This window comes from Humulus lupulus, chromosome 1 (genome assembly GCF_963169125.1).
Source record: "Humulus lupulus chromosome 1, drHumLupu1.1, whole genome shotgun sequence".
Lineage (NCBI taxonomy): Eukaryota > Viridiplantae > Streptophyta > Magnoliopsida > Rosales > Cannabaceae > Humulus > Humulus lupulus.
In genome coordinates this window covers 56,372,518-56,384,438 of record NC_084793.1, presented here as the reverse complement: position 1 = coordinate 56,384,438, position 11,921 = coordinate 56,372,518, and the positions used below count along the sequence as shown (strand labels likewise).

At 33.0% G+C, this 11,921-nt stretch overlaps 1 long non-coding RNA gene across 1 annotated transcript; it reads left to right on the top strand.

The window, feature by feature from the left end:
* Nucleotides 1–8,848: 8,848 nt before the first annotated feature.
* Nucleotides 8,849–11,347, top strand: LOC133828873 (uncharacterized). Its single transcript, XR_009891382.1, has 3 exons — nucleotides 8,849–8,943; nucleotides 9,046–9,113; nucleotides 11,027–11,347. It is a non-coding gene; the product is annotated as an uncharacterized LOC133828873 (long non-coding RNA).
* Nucleotides 11,348–11,921: the final 574 nt, after the last annotated feature.

The following is an 11,921-nucleotide window of genomic DNA, read 5'->3' as shown; positions in this document are numbered from 1 at the left end:
CAAGCTCTTGAGAAAGCTTTTCCCAGGCCAATCCTCTCCCTGGCAAGTTCATATATCTGGCTATTATTTTTTTTCTTTTTCTTTTGAGATGGAAACTAATATTTGGGATTATCAATTTTTGACAGATAAAAACATTGCTTCCACAATCTAAATTTGCAAGAGAGTACATCGCTGTCTTCACTACCTTATTTTTTGCGTGGTTGGTCGGTCCCTGCGAGGTATAGCATAGAGAAAAATATCAAATGATATTATAGTCGTTGTTTTGAGTTTATGGAATACTAGTCTGATCCTAGCCCTTTTTCTATATTGCTCACGTCTCCTTGATTCATTCATGGTACCCCACCAACTAAAATCACTTGAATAAATGATGTCTATTAGTGCTAAAATATCACTTGATTCATTCAGTTAGTGCTACACTTTTTCTTCCCTTGGCTACTTTTCTTTTAATTTTTTTGATTGTTTGCATAGAATGGTTAGTGATGTCTGTTTCCAACATAACCCAGTAGAAAAATATTTATTTATTTTTTAATTTATTCTGTTTGTGGGATATCTTTTTCATGAAAGTTGGTATTCTGCTTGTAATTGGAGTGGTTGAGAATGAAACTTTTGTTTAACAAATTTTATTTCTATAACTGGTCAATTTTTAGGGACTTTGCATACAAGTTGAGATTAAAGTTTTTAAATGATGATTTGATATAACAAAACTAAACTACAAAAGTAGTTTTTGTCATTTTTCTAACGCCAAATATCTATAGGAAATAATGTTTGACCTTTTCCCTCTAAAGTGATCTCTGTTAATAAGCATAAAAAAAAAAGGAAAAGAAAAGATGAAGACTTTAATAGAATTGTGTTTAGACTTTATCGAATTGCATTCAGAAATATTTCATGCTTTAGATTTTACTTAAGCAAAATTATGAAGCAAAATTTGTAAAATCTTAAATGTGTAATTATTTAAGGTGAGATTGAAGAGGTCAAAACTCATAAGCATACACATCAGCAAAATCAACAACAATCCCCAATGGTTTGTCCTGGTAACAATTCTGTCATTTTTGGTGCCATCTATGATTGATATGTTTTAGGTACCATCTTCCTAATTTAAATTTGTAAAATGTTTTTGCTGCTTAGCTGCTTGCCAAATTCTGTTCTGGTCTTTAAGGGAGGATTAGCTGTCATACGAGTTGTGCAACATATACCCAAATATTTTGAGGTAACATATGTTTTCTAGGATATTAACAATTTTTTTATTAAGGACAACTGTGTATCTACATATATTTTGTTGTAGAATTTCCAAACATGTATTTATGATGCTAAAGTTGTTGAGTTTTAGTACATTTGACCTGTAAAGAGCAGAGACAGATGTAATTCTAATAAAAACTTGTAACAAATGTCATTTATTCCCTCTTTTTGGGTTTACTTGATATTACATAAAAACTTGTAACAAATGTCATTTTCACTTGTAAATATGGTAGACACACAAAGAGCATGGAGGATTTGATGGTTTATGAAATGTAATTTATTTTGTATGATAAAGATTTTGTCTTTCTTTGATGATAAAGTGACCGGTCATTGGAAAAGATTCATTCTTATTATATTAATTTAATAATCAATTATTAATATTTGAAAAATAAATTAGATTTAATCATAGTAATAAAATTAATAATAATTAAAAAATGTTAGAATTTATTATAAATTTAAAAATGAATAAATTATGGTTGTTTAATATAAATATAATTATTATAAATAAATTAAATTTACTTTAAAATTATTAAAATTAATTTGGTAATTATATATAGAAAAATATTTTAATTTTAGAATAATTAATTAAGTAATAAGATATCATAAAACTCAAGTTTGTTCAGGTAATGATATCGGCACAGAAATGATACGAAATGATAAGTTTAAAATAATGAATAATAAAGATTAATAAAATTTATCTAATTATTTTTAAAAAAAAATTAGTCTAAAAGTCAAACAATAATTAACTTGTAAAATTATTATTATTATTATTACAAATTAAAAAATTATGAATAAATAATAATTTATTTTTAATTATTTTTATTAATTTAATTATTTAAATAATAAAAGTTTGATATAATATTACCTAATTAAATAATTTAATTTAATAAAAGTTGTAAATATTAAGAATAAATAATAAATTAGTTTAGGAAAAAATATTAATTTGTTTATAAATAACATTATCTAATAAAACATCATAAAATAGCATAAGATATTATAATATTGCATAAGATTTCAAAAATGATAACAAATTTCCTTTGTTATCCATTCCTATTCACATTACTAAAACTCACACTCTTATAACACTTTAGATGGCGATTGACAAGACTTGGACAACATTGAGAAATCGTGGTTGTCAAGAATATTGGAATGGTCTGCAAGCTTTTTTGAGGATGGCGTCGAAACATAAAGATTATGATGGAAGAATTAGGTGCCCGTGTGTGAGATGCAATAATAATAGATTTGAATCTTTGGATGTAGTTCGGGCACACGTATTCGATAGGGGTTTTCATCAAGCTTATGATAAGTGGATTTTTCATGGTGAGGTGGAAGAAATTATTGCTGATGAGGTGGTTGATGAGAATGAAGACGATGAGATGATTCACATTATGGAAGACTTCCTTTTACCGACAACTGAGGAAGTAGAAAGGGATTCCGGTGGGAGTCAGTATTATGACGAGTTATTTGAGGAGATTGAAGCGGAGTTGTATCCTGGATGTGATTGGATTTCATCCCTGGACTTTTTAGCAAAGTTATTGCATCTAAAAGTTAGAGGGAAGGTGCCTAACAACATATTTGATGAATTGCTGAAGTTGTTAAAGCTTGCATTTCCTAAAGAAAACAAAATTCCTGGATCGTACTACGAGGCGAAAAAGAGATTGAAAAAATTAGGATTGGGATACGAGTCCATTCATGTGTGTCAGTATGATTGCTGCTTATTTTACAATGAGCATGCATCTAAAGAGACATGTCCAGTATGCGGAAGTAGTAGATGGATTACTTCCGAAATGACGAAAGGAAAAAAAGTGTCACACAAGGTGATGTGTTACTTTCCGTTGACCCCTCGGTTGAAAAGATTATACAGTTCAAGGATTACAGTGAAACACATGATATGGCATCACGCCGGGAAATCAAAAGATGAAGGGGTGATGCGACACCCAGTGGACGGCTCTGCGTGGAAGGACTTTGATGCCAAGCATCCTGATTTTTCAAGGGATCCCAGAAATGTTCATCTGGGCTTAGCTGCTGATGGATTTAATCCATTTGGCAACATGAACCTTGCGTACAGCATGTGGTCTGTGGTGTTGGCAAACTATAATCTGCCACCTTGGTTGTGCATGAAAGACAATTATTTCATGTTGACCCTCCTTATTCCTGGGCCAAAATCACCCGGTAAGGACATGGATGTATTTCTGAGACCATTGGTGGATGAGTTGAAGGATTTGTGGGTTAATGGAGTTGATACAAGAGATAGTATGACCAACAGGATTTTCAAGATGCGGGCAACCTTTTTGTGGACAGTGAACGATTTTCCAGCTCGCAGTAGTTTATCTGGATGGAGTGGTCAGGGATACTAAAGCTTGTCCTACATGTAATGAGGACACAACTTCCATCCGAGTGATCGGTAAGACATCTTACATTGGTCACAGAAGATTCTTGCCAAGTACTCATCGATTGAGAAGAGACAAAGAGTTTGATGGAGAAGTTGAGAGAAGACGTCCTCCGAGACGGTTTACTTGTGAGGATACTCTAGAACAAGTTAATGCTCTTGTAGCGAAAGTTCTAGGAAAACATGTCCAGTTTGGGGGTGTGAAACGTAAAAGAGGAGCAGATGAAGGTAATTGGAGGAAAAAAAGTATTTTTTACGAGCTTGAGTATTGGTGTACAAACAAATTAAAACACAATATAGATGTCATGCATGTTGGGAAGAATGTGTGTGATATTCTCATTGGTACCATCTTAGACAATGATAAATCTAAGGACACCACTAATGCCATGCATGATTTGAAAAAGATGGGTGTGAGAGAATCATTGTGGATTTATGAAGATGAGAATGGGAAGATGATGAAGCCGTACGCTCCTTATGTGTTAACTCTGGTGTAGAGGCAACAGTTTTGTCACTTTATAAAAGGAGTTAGATTTCCAGATGGCTTTTGTTCAAATTTGAAGAAGAAAGTGTCCGAGAATGATACAAATATTCTTGGGTTCAAGTCACATGATTGTCATGTGATAATACAACGATTACTTTTTCTCAGTGTTCGTAAGTTTCTTCCAAAATCTATATCAACCACTATTACAGAATTGTGCAATTTTTTCAGGCAAATATGTTCGAGGTCTTTAAATGTTAAAGATATGGAGGAAGCACAAAATGATCTTATTCAGATATTGTGCAAGATGGAGTTGATTTTTCCTCCAGCTTTTTTTGACATAATGATTCATTTGGTATTACATTTGCCAGAATAAGCTATATTGGGTGGCCCGGTATTTATGAGGTGGATGTATCCTTTTGAAAGGTACATGAAAAATTAAAGAATTATGTGGGAAATAAAGCTCGCCCTGAAGGGTCGATCGCCGAAGGCTATGTTGCAGATGAGGCTTTGACCTTTTGTTCAATGTAATTCAAAGACAATGAAACAAGATTTAACCATCTTGATCGAAATGAAGAAGCAACTTATATCCCACGAAACCTTACAGTTTTCCAATCTCAATGTCGTCCACTCACAAAGAGAACTTTGAAGCCTCTCAATCATAACACTCGTGAAATAGCTGAGTGGTTCATACTTGAGAATTCTCCTGAAATTGAGCCTTATTTAGAGTAAGTTTATTCCCTTATAAATTAGAACATGTGTGGTTATTATAAGTTTTTTGTTATCAAGAATCGTAACACTATTCTAATTAACAGCGAACACCTACAAGAGATTAGACAAAAATACCCAGACGGTGATCATGATCGTTTGCATAGGAAAAATTTTCGTTCGTGGTTTCATAAGAAGGTAGCTTTGAACTTTGAAAATTCATTTTATTAATGATATATTTTGTGAATCTAATACCGTTTTATGTATTTAGGTATATGACTCGCACAAGCTTGGGTCTTTGGAAAATGATGATGAATTGTTAGCTTTAGCATCCGGGTTAGATCATTTGGAAACCTATTACCAAGGTTGTATAGTCAATGGTGTTCGATTTATTGCACATGATCGAGATAAAAAGCGCAGCACACAGAATAGTGGAGTGTCTGTTGCTGTAACAGAAGGTTTTAATTATTACAGCACGCTTAAAGAAGTAGTGACACTATCTTTCACTGGTGCATATTCAGTGGCATTATTTCGGTGCAAATGGTTTAATACAAATCCAAGAATGAAGAAAACAATCATTGAAAATAATATCACTAGTATAAACGTCAATGGTGAATGGTACAAAGATGAGCCGTACATACTTGCTACTCAAGCTAAGCAAGTTTTCTATCTCGATGATCTACTTAGAGGTTGTGATTGGAAAGTTGTAGAAGATGTGAATCATCGACAGATTTGGGACATTAAGGACAATTCTGATGAGGTTAATGATGTTATTGATGTTGTACATGAAACAAGTTCATCAAATTTTGTGTTGACTGTGGACCTCAGAGAGTTGATTATGCAATCAAATCAACCTGCTGCATATGTTGGAGTTGATGAAGAGGGTGACGACGAAGCTGATATGTCAGAACATGAGGAAGTCGCAGATGCAGAGGATGAATTGTTAGTTGAGCTTTGTGAAGATGAAAATGTGTCTCCGATTACTAATGGAAATGATAGTGATTACTCTGTTTAGTTTTTCTATTTGTGTAACAGAACTATATATTAAAATATAATATAGTTTTTTTGTAATTATTATTATTATGAATTGAATGTGATATACTTCTATTTTAATGATAATTACTAACTAATAAATTTTTAACTGAAGTATAATGTCAGCTGAGATAGCAACTTATCACGGCGGAGATGGTGGGGGTCAAGACCCGCCAGATCCTTCTAGGGTACCATCATCTTGCGAGTCAGGTTAAATATTGCATATCAAAATTATTTTTAGAAATTATATTGTTAGAGAAATATAACATCAATACTAATACTGGTTATTATTAATAAATTTTAAAGCTCCGCCGACGAGAAGAAAAGGTCGCGGCCTTGCTAGTAATAATGTTCTTGAAGAACGAAGGAAAAAAGCCAGGAAACCATTGGATCTAGAGCTTGATCCTGTGATGAACAAAGTGGTTGGGCAGGAGGATCAAGCTTTTATTCGCATTTTGGGCACTCTAGTTACCATTTTGTGTTCGGGACATTACTTGGATTTTGCTGATGTACCTCAACAGTTTAAGGATCAAGTGCTTGATCGTATGAGGGTAAAAAAATTACAAATCTTGTACTTTTCATTATTTATTTCCATTATTTACAAAGTCATCTAATTTTTTTCTTAATGCAGTATTACTATAATATAGACGGTCATCCACAACGTGAGTCTATTCTAGCAACTGTCAATAAGGAGATGGGTGAAAGATATCGCGAGAGAAAGAACAATAGCATAAACACTTCAAAAATCATTATGCTGGACCAGAAGATTTGGAGAATGTCCTCTCTAAGCCACCTGACCATTGCACTAAGGAGGCTTGGCAGAATATTTGTGAATTATTTTTGAGCGAAAGATTTTTGGCTCGTTCTGCTAAAAATCAAGCAAACAGAAAACAAATGAAGTATGTAACAACACAAGGCACAAAGTCGTTGGCAGCTAAGCGTCACAAATATGTAAGTGAAGATGTTAATTTAATTTTATAAAATAACACATTTTGAAACATTTTGTTTACATTTGTATAAGAGAATCCAGATGCGCATGTTGTTGATACTTGGAGGGATGCTCATATGAAAAAATCAACAAAATCTTTTGTCAATGAGGTAGCTCAACAAGATTATGTAAGTGAATAGTATTGTTTTCTTGTTTCTAATGTTTCTAATTTTTGTTTATAATGTTATCTTTATACAGGAAAAAATGGCGGCAGAGGTTCAGAGGTCACAACTTGAGAGGCAGAGTCAACAACAGAGTGAGGCATCTCTTAATGTATCTGGTGTTGATTCGTCCCCGGTCGATCAATACGAGATACTAAGTAAAGTACTCGGGGAGAGATCTGACTACCAAAGAGGAGTGGGTTATAGGGCGAAAGGGAAGGCAAGAAAGACAACCTCTAGCTCTACAGATGAAAGTCAGTCCCAAGCAAATACTGCTGCTACGCCTAATGAAGATATGACTACTATGGCTCTAATGATGAAGGAAATTCGTGAGACGCTTAAGAAGGTGGTATGCAACCCAGTAATCTGTATGACCCATGGTTTGACAGTTTTCTGCAGAGGTATTTGCCACCACAATCCGAAGGTGGTTCATCTTCTCAGAGTAACACTGACAATCCTGACCTTCATACACCGCCACAGCAGCAGTACCAGCCTCCTTCACAGTATCCACCATAGCAGCAGTACCAGCCTCATCCACTGTATCCGCCACATGTGTCGTTGCAACATCCTCCTCAGTATCAAAACCAAAACATTTTTCGACGCTCTTCTCAGTCTCCTCCACTATATTTTAGCTTTGCTGATTTTCAAGGAGGATCGATGCAACCTCCGCTACCTAATGTTAGGTATGGGGAGGTGGGAGGTTCGTCGCAGCAGCCACATGTGAGATATGGTGAGTTTGGGGGAGGGTCGCAGCCACAGCCTCGAGATCAGTTTGGGGACTTCACGCTCGGACGATCATCACAGCCACCTTATATTCCTTCACCGCCACAGCCACAGCCACAGCCGTCGCCCTCACCGCCACAGCTGTCGCCTTCACAGCCACAGCCACAACCACATCCACAGCCGTTGCCCTCACAGCCACACCAAAATGTTGAAGATGAGGACAATTTCAATATTAATCTTAATGATTTTATTTAGTTATTAGTTTATGTATTTGGATTGAATTAATACTGTATTTATTTTTAATGACAATATTGATATTAGCTAGGTTGATAAATATTAAAATTATTCACATTAATTTTAATGTTAGTTATGTTTAAATTAATTAAATGCTTGTTTTGTTAAATTTTATTATGAATTATTTTTAAAAATAATTAAATTTAATAAATATTAATTTATTTCGAATAAATTTTAAAAAATATTATAAAAACAATATTAGCGGCGGACCCCGCGGCTAATAATAATGCCTCTGACAAAGGTATTAGCGGCGGGCTCTGCCGCTAATAATATTATATCAGCGGCGGTGTGTCAGTCCGCCACTAATAAGCATTAATAGCGACAAATAATTAGCGGCGGGTCACCGCCGCTAATACGTATTAGCGACGGATTTTACACTTATTAGCGGCGGAGGTCTCCGCCGCTACTATGGTCAATTCTTGTAGTGTTAGAATAGATTGTATTTTTAATTTATTTGTGTGTGTGTGTGTGTGTGTGTGTGTGAATGATATTTGTTTTATTTATTTAATTTAAATTAAGAAAATAAAGATGGAAATAAGATAAGAAAGTATGAACCTAGACCTAATGTGGGTCTTGAGCATTTTCCTTTTTATTAAGAAAAGAAAAAAATATAAAAGAAAATATTTGTTGTCATCTTTTGGGATAAGATGACAAGGCTTACCATTTTAGTTATGTTCACATTGTAGACAAGGTTTACAAGGAGATGAAATGGTGGGATTTAGCTTATTTTGTGAGATAGGATTTTAGTTTTCATATTTGAGTTCTTTTTTTAGGGTTAGGTCACTAGGGGTTATAAATAGAAAAGAATGTGAGCCTTGGAGACCCATTTGGGTGGCTGCTGAGACTTGGAGAGAAAGAGAGGGGGCAGGGCACGAAAAAAAGAAAGAAAAAGAGAGAAAGGAGGAGAAGAGGAAAGAGTTTCAAGGATCTCTAGGTATGTGTTCTTATTTTGGTTTTGGTTATTGATTTTTTATCCTCTAAGTCTAAGTTCCTTCCCCTCAATCCTAAGATTTTTCTTCTCTTTTCTTGATACGAGTTTCGAAAACCCTAGGTTGTTCAAAGAGGGTGGCCATTGTTTTGGGTACTTGACTTCTAGCAAGAGAGGTAATGGGAATTTATAACCTTGTTGTTGTTGTTTTGCTACCTTGATTCTTGTTTGTTTTGTCTTCAAGAGAAAATATGTTTATATGATGATGGTTAATTGCTTTTGTTTTGTGGTTTTGCTGATGGAATAATTCCATTATTGATTATGAAAAATCTTAATAATAAAGTTATATTATGAAAAATCTTGTTCTTATATAAGCTATGATTTGATCCATGATGATAGGTTAGACATCCTATTACTATATGGTTGATTGGATTTTTGTCTACTAATATATGTCGATGTTGATTTTCTTTTATATTTTTAGAAACATGAAAGAGAATTGTTGTTGTTGGAACATGTAGGTTTCGGCCTAGGGCTTTATTTTCCTTTAGCATGTTTTAATTTTTTTTTCTTATCTTATTGTTACTTGTGATCTTAGAAGCATGCTAAGTTGTTGATGTCTTTAGTTTATGTTTAGTATTGTAAATGTATTTGAAAACAAAGAATGTGTTAAATTTTAATATTGAGATGATAATGCATATATTGTGTGTAGATGCTCTAGATTCTTAAGACATGCCATTTGTTCTCTTGGGATGCATGAAATTGAAGAAACATATTAAGTAATGGTTTAAACATGATTAAGAATACATTTTAAATAAGTTTATGCTTGCTGTATTTTTCTTATTTATGTTATGGTATTCAATCAATGATTTTAAAATTCACAAGTTATGCCTTAAAATTCATATTTTAGAACTAATGTGAGTAAGAGGTGATTTTTCACATTTTAATGGTGGTTTTTCTTCAAATAAATACATGCAGTTTTTTTTATAAAGTTTGCGAAAGAAATTATATTTTTATCTAAATATGTGGAATTAAGATAATAAAAATGCTTTACAGATTTTTTTTAGTTCTTGAAAGATATATGCTCATATAATTTAAGCCTTAGACTTCATACATGAAAAATGTGTTTTTCTATACCTTAATTATGGAATATATTAATTATAATAATGCAGTTTTTATTTGTAAAATAACTAATTAAGTAACATTATTTTATGGGACTAAGTATTTTTTTTTTTAGTATAAGAGAGTATAAATAAAAATTCCCAGCTTATTTAAAGTCATGATATATATGAAATATTGGTAACCTTGAGACATAACTATTTTTACAAGTTAAAATTATTATTTATTTTAGATACTTGGTAAAGTGAGTGCCAATTGTTTTATATTAAATAATTATGTTAAATTATTCAATATTAATTATTTTTGTTAAATTAATTTATTTTTTGAAAAATAGAAATAGAAAATGGTTAATATATTTTATTTCATTTAAGATAATAAATGAAATTAACAATTGGTGAAATTGCAACACAAATAAAATAACTCTTTGTAATAAAATTTTATCATTCTAATGTAGTGATGTGGTATAAATCAAGTTGGTAAAATATGTATGGTTGCTATTTTTATGAGTTTAATAAGAAATAAAATGATTAAAATCTACCAACTTCTAAGTGTGTTTTAAGAACCTTCCCACGTACGTATGTTGCATGCAAGCCTAGTTTTACGTTAAAAAAATACGTTTTGTATGATTGTTGCTTGGCATTCATTGAGGTTTCACTAGTAAGATTAAGATTATCCTTTTTATGATTTTATGTGTGATTTTGTGATGAAGATTGAGACGTAGCTTGTGCCACATGTGCATGGTCCATGCTCACGTGGGGTATGTTTGTTAGTGTGCTTAGTCTTACTTGATATTGAGACGAATGTTTGGTTGTGATTGTATGATCTTTGTGAGGCACAATGCTATTTATTTTGCTTGGACTTGAGGTAAGGAAGTTAGCTAGATTTCTATTTTGTTTTTGAATGAAATCTAGTTATGATGATATGTAGGGAGTTGTTTGTGTTTGCTTAACCTAGTGCTGCAACATTATTAAAGGCAGATGTGCCTAAGATTCTGGCCAAAAGGGAGTCATGGAAATTCATGGACAAAAGGGTTGCAGGTGAATTATGGCCAAAAGGGTGCCGTGGAAGTGACCAAAAGGGAGTCGCATGTGATCATTGGACAATAGAGGCGTCATGATCCTATGTTGTATGCTTACGATTATGTTGCTTATGATCTTATGTTGAATGTTTATGCTCATGTTGCAAAGGATCTTATGGTTATGATGTACGATTATGCCTATCTCGCAAATAGTATCATGTTGATGATTATGACTTTTGTTGATAGTGATTGCTATAAGAAAAGTATGTTAAGAATGTACGAAATTTGTCGCTTATGCTTGTATGTCTTGTTTGTACTTCCTTATTGAGCTTTTAGCTCACCCCCCTTACTTTCCCCCCAAGTAGGTAAACACTAGGTAGACTTGTTTGGCACACATGGTGAGCTGAGTTAGTTTTCCATAAGTATGTATGTATGCTCCGATGAGCCATTGAATGAGAAAATGATATGGAATGCCATAGTGCCTTGAAGTCTTTCATTATGTTAATTTATCAGCGGGATGTACTTATTTATTTTTAAGACTGCATCAAATTCTCTTTTGTTTTGAACATTGGACCAAACTCTGCATCTATTTTAAATAAAGATCCACTGTATTTTCAGTCAGATTATGTAATCTATGAAGTTATTATTAAATTAGTATTTTAATAGAGATAGGCAATTAAGGGCGTTATATTCTTTATAATAATTTAAAGCCAAAGGTCAACAATTTTGAAAGTAAAAGAAACATAAATACAAGAATATTGTTAAGGGACACTAGTGATGTCTAACACCACCCTACATGACAATGGTGTAATTAACATATTTTAATTTAAAGTAAAATATATGGGACCCA